Here is a 14,935-nt window from a genome sequence, read left to right on the forward strand (position 1 = left end):
TTTTCCTAATACACACCTCTTTAATTTTATAATATCTGTTAACCAAAATTGAAAATCCTTTTCAACGACATACCTCCTTAGTTACTTAGTCTTAGAACTTTTCCTAGATTTATGCAAACCTTTCAAAATGGTATTCCACAGATATTGCTTCAAAATCTAGCTTGCCCAGTAATACATGAAACTTCACTATCTTGGTTTTTCAGCAACCTCTCAAAAAGATAACAGGCAGTAAAATGGACAAAATTCCACCTCTTCTTTCCTTCCTATTACATGTGTGTCCCTCAGGGATCCATTTTAGGTCCCTTGTTGTTTAATTCATTCATTAATGATCTTCACCTAACTTCTAAATAAGCCACTATCATACAATATGCAGGTGATTCAACAATCATCTGTTCTGCTAAAGCATAGATAAAGTAAAACATCTCACCCAATAGTCATTCTGCACCAAAGGGCCTGGCAGACTGCTACCCAGCTGCTCATTGGCCCTAAAAAAACAAACAAAAAAAAAACAAAATCATATTGTTTACACCAAAGTATTAGACTGATTATGAAAATAATTTCGAAATCACTTCATGTAACTGGTAAGTCAAATTTACCTTCTAGTAGTCAATATTCACAAAAGCTTAATATTTAACATAAACAAGCAGTAAAAACACCTACCAAAAGCTAGGTGCACTCTAAAGAGTGAAACAATACCTCACAGATAATGCCAGAAAAAGTACTGTTCAGTCCCTTCTCATCCCTACAATACTTACCCTGCTCCCATTTTGATTAACCTACAATCTATTCAACTCTTAACTCTTGGAACAGTGCTACAACAAGGTGGCAACATTTGTCATCAATCATAATAACACCATCACTGTCTGCCTTAAAAACATCAGTAGTTAGACCTAAGGCATTACTTTACACTTTCCAAACTAGTCATTTCCCATAAACTCATCTATTACCCACACAAATGCCCTAGTTTGAAACATATTCTCCAACTTCCTCTCACTCTAAGAAACATGCTGAATTCTTTTAAGGTATATACAAGAGAATACCTAAAAGATACCTGGCTGTGACGTCTGGATGATAAAATGTCCTTCTTTCCCCTTACTTTCTCTTATTCTTTCCAAGTACTGTACTTTTAATTATTGATACAAAATCTCCTCTGTGTCCTCTACTGCTCCTTCTTCTGCCTTCTGCTTATCCTAAAACATTCTTTCACACCTTTTAAAACTAATACTCCATTTCCCTTCTTTTCTCCCCTTCAACAAAGGTCATTTCCAGATATGTTTTATAGCTCTTTAGATCTGAATTTTAATGTTTTATATTTGTTGATTATAAACATACCTCTGTTTACTATGTTCTTTATGTAATGATTTTTCTGGCTTTTTTTCTCCCTGGAAAAAGTTTCATAGCTCATTGCATGGTACTATTATTATTTAATGATATTTTGTTTAAATTTTGTATATTAATTGATTACTTGTATACTCCTATTTACTGTGTTCTTTAAGTAATGTCAGAAGTTTTCTGGAACTTTTCTCCCCAGGCCCTGCTGTGGTAGCTTCCTACTCAAACTAACCCTGTAAACAAATACAATAATTAATTAAAATAAAACAAACAAGTAAATCCAGACTGCAGTGAATAAAATCTGTGATTTATCTATATGTCTGGTAATAACACCCATCACTGCAACCCAATGGAAAAAGTAATTTAGCTACCAGTACATAACTAAGAAACTTTACTAATCGGTATTCAGGTATTCAGGCAAATTAAGCTTGGCCAATGTCTGCCAATAAAAAGCAAATTACTAATTAAAGAATAAATGCATGATCTAAGAGAAACCTATGATGATGCCCTGATTGTCATCATACCTCAATTTAAAACAGCAACTGGGGAAAGAGCTTTCTCAAACATAGGACCAGTTACCTGGAATCATATCTCAGCAGACATCAGTATGGAAAACCCACTAGAGCTCATTTAGGTCCTAAATTTCCACTTTGACACACACATTTCTTAAGTTACTAATATATCCACATGAAAATGTGTTCATATTGTATTGATATGCATATAAGAGCTTTATTGTTACTGTACTGTGATTGTATGCTTGTTGACTTGTATGCCTTTTATGTTTTGCACTGCAGTGATAGCCTGTGTCATGGCTGAAACAGGTTTGACAACCAGTCCACCCACCTGGTTAACAAAATGAAATAAAAAAGTAAAATATAATAAATAAATTAATAATAATGGCAATGATAATAATAATAATAATAATAATAATAATAATAATAATAATAATTATTATTATTATTATTATTATTATTATTATTATTATTATTATATCTGAAAAATTAACAATGTTTATACCAAGGAGTTTTCTATTTGACTATAGCTTGGAATTTTGTAGAGTCTCACATAATCTGTGTATTCTTTATAGACACATGATACCGAGTCTACTGTCCCTGAGTGTTACATTTATTGGATTGCATATTACGTCGGTGCCAGTTAATCTGTCCCTTTACATCATGAAACTGTCTCCTCATTGTAGATCATTCCTGACTATATTTAGTCAAAAAATAGTTATACTGTGTTAAAATAAAAATTAAATTATTGACATCAAAGGTTGCTTTCCTAATAAAAACAATCTTTTTGCTGAAAAAAGGAATAAGATTGTTTCTACTGTATCAGATAAGGATTTATGTAAGTCATGAAGTTCAGCAAGTATTTTTGTTTTTGTTATTTCAAAAAAATAATCTATCCAAGTGTCTCATTTCTTATATTGCTATTATAATAAGCATGAAACAAGGTTCTCTTTCTGAATTAAAAAAGGCCTCTAGCCCTTAACATTTTTGTATTTTTCAAGTAATCACATATTTCATACTTTTGCATAGAAACATACTGAATCACCAATCTTTTTTGCTGTTTTTATTTTTTTATGTTTTCACTTCAACCACCAATCTGCAAAGTTGTAATGTAACTTGTCTGAAGTTTGAAACCTTTAGATACAGAAGTTTGACCAGTACCTCAGTGTGGGAAGAATTGCAGCAAAACAAGAGCAAATACAGCAAGTACCGTTCTTATATCTCCCCATGATGAAACTCTGTAGAAACATTGTAGCAGTTTTAACCTGGTGTTAAAGAGAAGTTTCAAGCATACTGTAAGTTATTCAGTTTTCAATAGAAATCAAGTGGCTCAGGAAACTACAGATGCTTATATGACTCTAAAAAACATAAAAAAACCTGAGTATGTTGAGTTTTTATGACTTGTTGATAAATAATGGAATTGTTTATGGCATTAATAATGACCAACTACAATGTAGGTATTGTGAGAAGCAAAAATAACACTAGATCCAACACTGAATACGGGCAGTGATGGAAAATACAAGTGGGTATTCATATGAAGCACAGCTCTTCCCTTAGCCTATTCAAATGCGATTTGTACCAACAGATGGGAAAATCGCAAATTCACCCCTGGCTTTTCACCTGTGTCCTTTATGTACAGGGGCAGCTTATAGATGCCCTAAGGCATAAACATATACCAAAGCCATTCTAGACACTGGGTATTGATTATTGATAAAATTGGAGCATGAATGACTCTAGAGCTGTTAGCCTAGAAACCTCATATGATTCAATGATAACATGACTTTTTGTAAAACTGGAAGTGAGACTGATGACATAAAACAGAATTTCAGGGCAAAAACAGTGTTAATATCAAAATCAGAGATACGGTGTTCCACAAAGTATTCAGGATGACAATGAGAAGCAATTATACAGTTAGCAATAAAGTTGGAAACACCTGTATAAATAAAGCTCTGCATGCTACATTTATTTATTATTTATTTATTTCAGTTTGATGACCGGGGAGGTCCACTGGGCTCAGGGAGCCCATTTTCAGTGGAGGCCTGGGGAGAAAAGCTCCACATTGCATAGTGATTATACATAGTTATTCACAAAATATCTGCATGACATAGTGGTTATACACATTTATTCACATAAAAATCCACATTACATAGAAATTATAAAAATCGAATTAAGTGATGTGAAAATATATATGCAGTTATACCCAGTTGTTCACATAAAAATCCAAATTAGATGAAGAAGAGTACAATTAAATAAAATTGTGTTACACAGTGTGCTCACAGTTACAGTCAAAGTAGAGAGAAACACAAATCAAACATGATTAAGAGTCAGAGAACATCATAAGTTATATGGTTTCAGAGTGTCAAGTATTTATGAAGGTATGATATAGAGTAGGAACAGGGAATTTATAGAAGAAGTTGAGGGTGCAGAAAGTAATTTTAAGGTAAAGTACAGGAATAAGTCATTGCAGATTATATTTTTAGCTAAAGAAGTTAGCTGAGGACTGGGAGTATGATCACAGGTTAGGAGGTATTTGAAGTGTAAAGGAGGAAAAGGCAACTGGGAAAGAGGGGGAAAGAGAGCAGAGGTGGTAGAGGTAGAAGAGGGTTGAACAGGTGATTACTTTTACTGTTATGTCAGGTTAGGTTTAGGCTCAGAGTTAGAGAAAGGTTTATGGGGAGAGTGAGGCATGAGGCTATGTGGGGAGAGAGCAGTTGCATTTCCATTTGAAAGAAAGGTAGGAGTGTAGAAGAGTTTTAAAGGTGTCAAAGCTTTCACAAGTCCTTAGGGAGGATGGCAAGAAATTCCATTTTTTAGCTAAAGAAAAGGATAGCAGATACTGCCCAGCAGGTTGATTGAGTTTACGGACAGTGATTAGGTTTTGGTGGGATGATCTTAGAGATCTTGGGGGGAGTGTGGTTGGAGGATATTGGACAGGGCTGGGCGCTTAGTAGGTTGGAAAATTAGTTTATGGGCTGTAGTAATTTGGAGATAATTTAGATGGTTGGGGAGTTCAAGCCAGTTTAACAAATGAAGGGCAGTACAGTAGATGTAATTATAGTCTAGAGAACAAGTACTTTTAATCAAAATTGAAGGCTATGTGGGGGTTAAGTCATTGGAACAAGATTTGCATGTTTTTCAGTTGAAATAGAAAAGAAAAGACAGACTGCTTGTTGGTATAGCTGAATGCATAAGCAGCTATCAGTACAAGGCAAAGACAACAATGCAACCATGGTTTAATTAGATGATTAGAAAAAGTTATGATTCAAGGTAAAAAAAACAAACAAATATATATATATATATATATATATATATATATATATATATATATATATGTGCGTGTGTGTGTGTGTGTGTTTGTGTTTTAAGCTTGATACAGAAGCAGAATGTAATATTTTAACAGAGTCTACATTTAAATCTTGAAATTGCCAGTCACCAGCTATGTTATGTGAAATTTGCTTTCTTATGGCTATTCTGGTCATAAAGTAAAGCTTGTTAGTTGGATTTTGTTTAACTGTGGGGACAAGAACAAAGAAGTCAAGTTTATGTTTCAAGCGGTGTCTTTGAAACAAAGAATAAATCAGCCATATGTTCTAGGCTACACTGTATGTGAGAAGTTTGGCATGGTAAAAGAGAAGCTGCAGACAGAGAGTAGTTCATATGCTCATGAAGGATACATTATAGTAGTTTCAGAAAGTTCCTATATTTGCTGCCCTGAATATAGTTATCCGTATGTCACTAATAGTTAAACTGGTGAGCATTAAGCAAGAAAAAACATTTTAATCAGAAAATATATTCCAATGACATTTTACATAAATTGCAGTACTTTTGTATTCTAGTAAGCTATTTCCTGAGGGAATATTATATTAGAAATGTCTCCAGGGATGGTATCTATACTCCATGCTCTGAGAAGAGTAGCTAGTCTATAGTACAGGGGCATAGAATTGGGGAAGATATGAGAAGAACAGAAGCGCATCTTAATTTTGGTTAGACAGCTTCATGGTTAAAGAATGTGAGGTTACTGAATGGGTAAGTAATGTGGTTACAGGGGTGAAACAAGACATGCATAGGAGTTGTGTACATGTACAATACTTGAGCAGATGGATTAAAGGAGAACACTTCTACTGTGACGTGTTGAAAAAACTATTTTTAAGAATGGATAATGCCAGATATGTCTTTATATGTATATATACTTACTCAACATAGTGGATTTTTTTTTGAAAACTTCACCATGAAATGGATGAAGGCAAAATGGCAATGTATACCTTGACCTAGCCAAAGCTTTTGACACAATTCTCTACTAAGGCATTGTAGAAAATCTAAATAAACTGGGAATAAATGCCCATGTCATCTGCTGGATTGCCAGATGACTCACAGACAGGGCACAGATAATCAAAATGGGAAGTTGCCTCTACAAAGAAAATAGTCACCAGTGGAGTCTCCTAGGGTTTTCTGATGGACCTGTCTTGTTTGTCATCTACTTTTCTGAAGCAAAAGCCAATATCAAAGAGCTTTGGCTGACTAAGTTTGCAGATGACTGCAAGTTAGGAGCAGTCATTGAATCCCCAAATAACTTAGCCATCCTGCAAGAAGGTTTGTCTCAAATAAATAACTGATGTCAAAATCATGGTCTGAAACTAAATGCCAAGAAATGCATTATTGTGTCCTTTGGGAAGTCATCTACCCCAGAGAACTACCACATTGACTAGATGCTCCTAAGATTTGACCCAGTTATTTAGGATTTGGGAACTTATACGGACAGTGACCTAACGTTTGACCAACATGTGTCTGTTGTTGTAAGAAAGTAAGTTTATATTGCACAGCCTATAAACAAAGGGATTGTGTTCAGATGTAGAGATGTCATTGTTCCCCTTCACTCAGCCCTCATTAGGCCAATAATTGTATATAATGCCCCTTTTGGCATGTATCTGTCCAGACACATGCAACAACTGGAACACCCACATAGATACCTTACTAAAAGGAAATAAGGCCCGAACAACATGTCTTACATGGACTGACTCAAAGCTTTGTGATTATACTCAGTTTCCTACAGACTGCTAAGAGTGACCTGTGTCTGGCATCCTCCATCCCATTACTGATAGATTCACTACACATCAGCAAGTCAAGTGGCATCAGAAATTCCCAGTCTAGGGATCTAAACCTCTTCTGCAACATCAACAGAATGCTTTGGAGGGACAGGTATATTTCGCAGAGGATACTGCTGCTCTGGAACAGATGCCATATAAAACAAAGTTCATCTCTGTCCATTTTCAAGTGCAACTTAGATCTATGGGTGAGAAACAGAAAATTTACCCCAGGACTGCCCCATGTACTACTAATGGACAGATGCAGCTCTTATATGCTTTATCCCATGATGGGTCCCCTTAAATTATCTATGGTATGGTCCCATTTATTCTCAGTAAGGCTAATATATAATTATCGACCATGGGATGAGTAAGGCCAGTCTATAACCAAATGGGATAGGTTACTTTGGGCACAAAAAGCAAAACTGGCTAGGCTTAACATGACCCACAAGGGCAGCTATCCTAGGACTTACTTATGAACCTATGAAGTTATCTTCTTCTTCTGGCTTTTCCTGGTTAGGGGTCGCCACAGTGGATCACCTGTCTGCTTATGATTGACAGTGGAGTTTTATGGTGTCAAGTTGCCAGCCCAGCACCCAACCTTCCACAGAAGGCACACACACGCACACACTCACACCTAGGGCCAATTTAGTGTGTTCAATCCACCTACTGCATGTCTTTCGGAGAAAACCGGAGCACCCAGAGGAAACCCACGCAACCACAGGGAGGACATGCAGACTCCACACAGAGGGCACCCCAGCCGAGAATCAAACCGGAGACCCTCTTGCTGTGAGGTGACAATGCTAAGTGCTGCACCACCGTGGCCACCCGAACCTATGAAGTGATATGCTAATCCAGGGTTTTGGTAAATCAAACTGTTTTATTCTGTCTCATAGCTGTGTAATTTCCATACCCCTTTCTGTGAATGCAAAATTGTTAAACTGCCTTTTGGCATTTCTCTGGGTCTGGATAGTATAGTCATTACAATAAATAATCTATATGTTTGGAGATTTACCCAGAAGATTATAATGCAAGGCTAACAAAGCTGTTGAGCTGGCTAAGCAGAAATGTCTGTAGGTGAATGAGAGCAAAGGATAAACATGCATCAAATGTTAAATATATTAGCCATATTTGACACCAGAAGGTCTAAAACTAGATTTAGAAAAAGTCATTGCTATAGATAATTAGTAGATACTGTAAAACTAATCAGCTATTATGAAATATCTTGGAATGACTCAGTATCTGTCAAAGTTTAATCCTGAATTATCATATGTAATCATGTCACTAAATAAATGTCTAAAGCATGACATGATCTGATTCTGTTCAAAAGAGCAAGACAGAAGCTTTGAGATTATCAAAAAGATTGTTACAGAAACTCATACACGTATGTGTTATGGTGTAACAGAAGTTTCATGATTACATTTATCACAGATCAGTCACAGTGGGATCAGATCAAAATTAATTGCAATGTATTTTTAACAATCACTTTATCAAGCTCCAGCTACATCATAAACATGCTGTTAAACATCTGCCCTGTGGTGAAGATGAATGAAGCCTTGCCTATACCCTAGGTGAGCTGACTTTGGTTTCTGACTCAAGCACTTGGAGATTCAGACAGGATAGTGGGACTGAGTGCTTATAGGTTCATATGTGTTTGCTAGACTAATGACCACAAGGGCCTTTTTAAGCCTAGCCATGCATCCCAAATCTCTGACAAGTTCTGATACCCTTGATAAGTGTAAGCTTGGGCCTGGGAGATGAACCTTTTGCAGGTTACCTGTGTCCATTAGAGACATAGGTGTCAAACCAGGGATGAATTTCTGGTTTCCTATCCAATTGTCCAAGTTGCACTTGAATTGGGTTAGGGAGGAACTCTGCTTCACATGGATGGGGAGCCTGTTCCACAGACACTGTAGTCTCTGGGATACATACCTATCTCTCCAGCAGGTCCTATTTATAGCACACTGTAAACAAAATGCTGTAATGAAGAAACACAGTTATAAATAGCTAAACCTCAATAATAACAGGTATCCGACCATAAAAAATACACTGAGTCTCAAAACTGATAGTATTTATCATTCGTTCTTTATGCTTTTAAGAACTTCATCAGAATACAATGCAAAATTTGAGTATGATGTTACATATAAGAAAAAATGATGTGAGCATACAGTAACCAATGGAATGCAATCAATGTTTATGTACAGTACCCATTAAGGTTAAGTGTAGTACTTTAAAATTGCCAATAAGCTTACTAATATTTACATATAATACATCATGCATGAGTTACATAGCATGCATGAATAAATGAATGTTTAATTATACCATTTGAGTGCACATTTAATATTGATAGTTTCATTTAAACCAGGGTTTATTTCAGCACCAAGAAGAAGTTGCCACTTAAGCTCTCTCAGTTCTAGAAAGACATCAGTATTTCCAAAAAATGGATCTGTTTGTTCAAGAATAATAAACTTAAAAGAGCCATTACAAGTAGTGGAATAGTTTGCCAATGCATTATTATTGTTAGCAGTTCTAATGGCAGTCAAGTGTTCTTTGACTCTATCTGATAGTTTTCTTGATGCTTTTCCAACATAAAAGCAAGTGCAGGCAGAGCACACTGCAGCATATACTACTGAAACAGTATGGCAATCAAAGGTCTTGGAAAGCGTATGGTATATTTTACATGTTGAAAGGTGAATTGTGAGCCAATAAGGATGTGAGGACATATAACACAATTTAAACATGCCTTTAAATTCAGTGGTATTAGTAATAGGTTCTAGCAAGAAATGTGAATCCCTATTTTCCAGGTCCATGCAAATAAATTTGGTCCTTTTAAAAGAAAAGGAAGGTGTAGTAACAAAGACTTTGTGCATATGTTGAGGGTCGGATAATAATACCCAGTTATCAGTAATCACTTGTCTAATAAGAGACATATCTCTTGAAATGGGTAGTGGAAAACTAAGAGACAAGTCCCCCTGTATAAAACCCGCTTTGGCGCTATTTTTGTGCTTGTTACTACTCAGCCAAGCGCTTCGTGGTCCTGCAGAGTGGTGCTAGCAGCAGAGAGGCTAAAAGAGCGACTGCTAACCTGATAAAAGTGTTTTTTTTCCTGCTACTACCTGGGCGACTGTCCGATCTAGCTAAACTGCAAGTATTTCTGCTTCTTGAACTGTTTTAAACTGTTTAAAGTTGTTTTTGCACCTGCACTTTTAAAGTTTGTCCTGTTTGTTGCATTTACCTGTTGAGGCTACACACTCAAGTGTGCTAGCCTGTATTACATATTTATTGCATTTTCCTGCTGTTTGTTGCAAAAAAAAATGAAAACAAAAAAAATGATCCTTGTTTCCCGTCTTTCCTGACCAAGAGTAGTCCAAATACAGGCTTTGCTGTATTCTGGACTTTTGGAAAGTTCCTGTGTTGCCCATTTCCTTTCTTGGATAAAGGGAGGCTTCTTTGTTTACCAGTGGCAGTGGGGAGCTTTGAGCAGCCTATCTATCCCTGGAGGAGTGTTCCCAGCACAAGAATCTGGTAGTCTAGTGGCTGTTTTGGGCCAATTTCTAGCTCTTTCAAGTCACCCTGTATAAAACCCGCTTTGGTGCGGCTTTGCACAATTTTGCGCATAGCGCAGCATCGGGCAGCTCCGCTTAATTGGGTTTAAACCATTCTCGGCTCCACAAAGTCTGCTCTTCACTTTTTTCCTTAGAACTGATCTAGTTCTCATAATAAACACCCTATTCCTACTCTAAAGCCTGGCACTTGCTCACTAAAGCAATTATATAAGTCAACACTAAAAAATTAAAAGCACTACACCCTCACAAACTCCCCTTGAGTACCTTGTTCCCCATTGGCCCTTTTTTTCAATTATAAAGGAATTCCCAATGCTATTCTAGCATGTCCAAAGGTCAGTTGTCAATCTCCTCTCTGGTCCAGCTGGTGAATCTGGGAATCTTGAGGCAATGTTACAACTGCCTCATGTACACAAACAACCCTCTCCTCCTCCCAACAAATTCCAACACATGTGAGAGATGCAACCATATAGCCAAACTGGAGGCTAAGCTCTCTCAACTCAGTACTGGCGTAACCAGTCAGGAGGAGAAGGAAACCACACTCACTACAATTCCAGTCTCACATAGACCTACCACGACAGCAAACCAAACACATAAACACACAAAAACATACTTGGAGGCTCTAAATAAAAATCTGTCTAAGCAGCAGAGACCTCCAAAGCAGACACCCAAGCAACCGCTACCCCCAAAAAAAAACACGTGCAACACATAGCTCACAAAGCCAGTGTGCCGAACAGTCACAGCCCTTAAGGCTAAACAACACACCTGATATACTTGTAATAGGTGACTCTATCATCAGGCACACTGACGTCCCGCTCAGCAGACTGAACAAGGAGAAAGTCACGGTGAGCTGCCTGTCGGGCACTAGGATCCGCCACATAACACAAGCACTCAGGTCACTCCAAGGCAAGTACAAATATGACTCAATCATTGTCCATGCTGGTGTGAATGACCTGAGATGTACCTCCCTGGACTACATGAAAAGAGACATAGAGGAGCTCTCTGAGCATGTAGCCCAGGCCGGTATGACCCTAACCTTGAGTAGCATCTTACCCTCACCAAGAATGATGCCACAATATGAAGACAAGATGATCAATTTCAGCAATTGGCTTAAGTATTGGTGTCATTCAAAGGGGATCCAATGCCTGTCAGCCTGGGATGACATGCTCGACAAGCCACCATGCTTCGCTAGGGATGGCTTGCACCTGTCACCCCTGGGCTTTCGGATATTGGCAAAGGCTCTTGCCACCCCCATAGTGCCTTTTTTAGGCAAGGCTCAAAAGACAAATCCACCTCCATAGATATCACAAGGGATAAGAAACAAAGAGTAATGCTACTCAACGCCAGAAGTCTAAACCTCAAGATGCACGCACTCAAAACTCAAAACTCTCCTAAGCATGGAGAACATCGATATCTGTGCAGTAACAGAAACCTGGTTCAAGGCTCCCGAGAGCACCCCAGCACTACCAGGTTATACCTCATACCATGCTTTTCGGCCCCAAAACTTGGACCGAACCACAAAAAGGGGGAGTATCAATATTCATCAAAGATACCCACACCTCCAAGTTGGTGGCACAGCACGAAGCATCAGAGACTATCCATGTGCAACTAACAGTGGGTAAAACTGCCTTCCAGTTTATAGCCTTCTACAGACCACCCTCCCAAACCCAGGAACCCCACTCGGCCTTCCTGAAAACACTGGAAAATATGAAGGTCTCTCCAAACACCATTATATTGGGCGACTTCAATTACCCAAACATAGACTGGGAGCATTACTCTAGCTCCAACATCCTAGACCAAAGGTTCCTAGAATTTATAAACTCAAATGCTATGGAACAACTTGTTACCACTCCCACAAGAGGGGAAAACATACTGGACCTGATCATCACCAACATGGGGGCTCTATGCTGCAGACCAGAAGTGTATCCCTCACTGGTAAGATCAGACCATAAACTAATCTCACTGGATATTCACATCCCGACCCCACCCCCTGCCCAGAAAACCACAGTGAAAAACTTCTCTAAAGCAAATTTCATACTCCTCAAAACCGAGGTGGATTCCTTCAAAGCCCCCAGGCCTGTGGAAAATATGGCCCAGACCGCAGAATCCTTTATAAACGCATTCTATGAACACCTTCAGGAATGCATGGATCATGCAATCCCAAATAAAACCAAGACCCAATCCTCCAAAGGCAGGCGTCCTGTCTGGTGGACCCCAGCCATAAACAAACTATACAATAGAAGGAGGAAGCTACTACATGATAGAGCAAAATCCCAAAAAGGGAAGGCATCTCTTATCAGTATTAGCAAAAAACCATGGGCACTCATAAAATTGTCTAAGGCCAGCTTCGAGAGAAAAATTGCACAGGACACTAAGGATAATCACAAGGCTTTCTTTAGTTATGTTAGAAACCTGGGTGGGAATTCCCAAATATGCTCAGAATTAGTCCAAAATGACAAAAAATACACTGAACCCACAGACATTGCCAACATCCTAGCTGACAGGTTCAGTGCAAACTCCCCCCCCCCTCCCCACCAAAAGGGCAAATATCTATCCCGGCAGAGTGCTGCCCCCTGACATCTCAGATGCTCAGGTAAGAGCCACCCTCTCCAAAGCAAAAAACACAGCATCAATGGGACCAGATGGTGTCCCAGGCTGCGTCCTACATGAACTCTAAGAAGAGCTAAACCCAAACATAAAACTACTGTTCAATCTCAGCCTTACTACAGGATATGTACCCAAAGAGTGGCGTACAGCAACAGTGGTCCCTCTCCACAAAGGTGGTGCCTCAATGGATCCTGGAAACTATCGCCCCATAAGCCTGACTAGCTTGGTCTGCAAAGCTATGGAAAGGATCATTATGGACCTCATAAATAAAGATATTGGGGACCTACAGACACTGGATTCTACCCAGTTCGACTTTGTTAAGGGCAGATCCTGCCTCTTAAACCTGGTCGGTTTCTTTGAAACAGTCACCAAGGCCATTGACGAGGGGAAGGTGGTCCACACAGCCTACCTGGACCTCGCAAAAGCCTTCGATACAATACCCCACTTGGGCATTATAGATAAGCTCACCAGCTTAAATATAAACCCCTATGTCACTAGATGGGTTGCAAACTGGCTCAAGGACAAAACCCACATGGTTAGAATTGCTGGAGCCATGTCAGACTCCAAACCAGTTACAAGTGGCATCCCACAAGGCTCAGTCCTGGGACCTCTCTTGTTTAGTATATATTTCTCGGAGGTACAGGCCAACACGGAAGGACTGTGGCTGACCAAGTTCGCAGATGACTGCAAACTAGGTGCCATAATCGACTCTCCAGCCGACACAAGCATCCTACAAAAGGGCCTCATAGAAACTGACAACTGGTGCCAGAGCCATGGCCTCAAGCTAAACACCAAAAAGTGTATAGTCATCCCCTTTGGCAAAAACAAAGTGCCCACAAATTACCACATACGTGGTAATCCATTAAGTACGGAAGAAGTAATTAGGGACCTGGGGACCCAAGTTGATAGCAATCTCTCATTTGAAAACCATGTGGCCAAAGTGGTTAGAAAAACATTTTATATAGCCCACCTAATCATGAAGGGATTCACATCTAGATCAGGGGAGGTCATCATGCCTATTTACTCATCCCTCATCAGGCCCATAATTGAGTACAATGCCCCTTTTGGGATGTACCTTACCAGACACCTGCAGCAACTGGAAAGACCCCAAAAGTACCTCACCAAGAGGATCAAAGGGCTCAAACAGATGCCATATGCTGCCTGGTTAAAGAAACTCCAGCTCTAATCAGTGGCATACCACCTGCTCAGAGGTGATCTGTGCCTGACATGTAGGGCCATGTCCAACCCGGAATTAATGGACATGCTGCACCTCAGAAAATCCAAATTCCATCGAGCTACGCGCTTGAGAGACTTGAACCTCAGCACTGAAATAAATAGGACATGCTGGAGGGACAGATTCATAACCTAGAGGCTCCCTTCACTCTGGAATAAAATCCCAGTCCTGGTTAGGCAGAGTCCCTCATTGACTCTCTTCAAGAGGAATCTTGATGAGTGGATGGGAGATCGTAGGTTTACCCTGGGTATCACTTATGTGTCACTGTTAGACAGAGGCACAGTATACTAACCTCGAAAAACGGCATAGCAAAATTCATTTAAAATGGGAGGCAAAAGCCAAACACACTCTGGCTAGGCTTATAAATGCCCTAGGGCAGATAGCCTAGTATGAACCTATGAACCTATGAACCGATGTCTGAATTCTTGGTTGGTTTTTTTTGGTGTCTTTAAAACCGTATTTAAGGATATTTAAATATTTAGAATATCTGAGAGATGCTATTTCAGCAAAAATGTTGTCAGTCAAAGATAGAGGATAGTCTCTGAGGAGAAACATGTTCTTTAACAAGTCTGCTTGAACTTTAAATTCATCATCATGACTGGTTAA

Source organism: Protopterus annectens, chromosome 3.part0, assembly GCF_019279795.1.
Source record: "Protopterus annectens isolate FY-2018-M chromosome 3.part0, PAN1.0, whole genome shotgun sequence".
Classification (NCBI taxonomy): domain Eukaryota; kingdom Metazoa; phylum Chordata; order Ceratodontiformes; family Protopteridae; genus Protopterus; species Protopterus annectens.